The sequence below is a fragment of the Penaeus monodon genome, chromosome 34 (genome assembly GCF_015228065.2).
Source record: "Penaeus monodon isolate SGIC_2016 chromosome 34, NSTDA_Pmon_1, whole genome shotgun sequence".
Taxonomy (NCBI): domain Eukaryota; kingdom Metazoa; phylum Arthropoda; class Malacostraca; order Decapoda; family Penaeidae; genus Penaeus; species Penaeus monodon.
The window spans coordinates 28,331,435-28,331,883 of record NC_051419.1 but is presented as its reverse complement, the minus strand read 5'-3'; the positions used below and the strand labels follow the sequence as shown (position 1 = coordinate 28,331,883).

The following is a 449-nucleotide window of genomic DNA, read 5'->3' as shown; positions in this document are numbered from 1 at the left end:
GATCACGAATTTAACTGATACTTAGCAACTTTACAGAGGCAGTTGCAGTCAATCCACTTAATGATGACATAGTTAGAAGAAGCATTTTATAGTGTTGCTCACTCAATATTTCTCCAAAAGCATATTCCTCAAATATAGCCGCGACTTTCACCATACAATTAATCTGGTATAAATATTACACTAAATCCTTCACTTCCATCCTCACACCTATCTACCATTCCTTGTAACTTGCAACATCAGTCTCCCAGGTGAGTCTCTACAGTGAATCAACTATCTCTAATTATTTTCAACTTTAATATCCATCCATTTCTGAATTTCAGATATAACTCCACATAGCTTCTCCTTAGAGTCCACATTATTTATCAATGCATAAAGCAAAGTATCATTGGCAAATAGTTTAAATGCTATAAGACGTGGTTTACAATCACATGTTCTCAGAATTTAAAATC

At 34.1% G+C, this 449-nt stretch overlaps 1 protein-coding gene across 1 annotated transcript in view; it reads left to right on the top strand.

Annotated features, from left to right (window-relative positions):
* Positions 1-449, top strand: part of LOC119594870 (NADPH oxidase 4-like) — a gene marked incomplete in the record, with an annotated part of 84,846 nt that overhangs the window by 50,676 nt on the left and 33,721 nt on the right.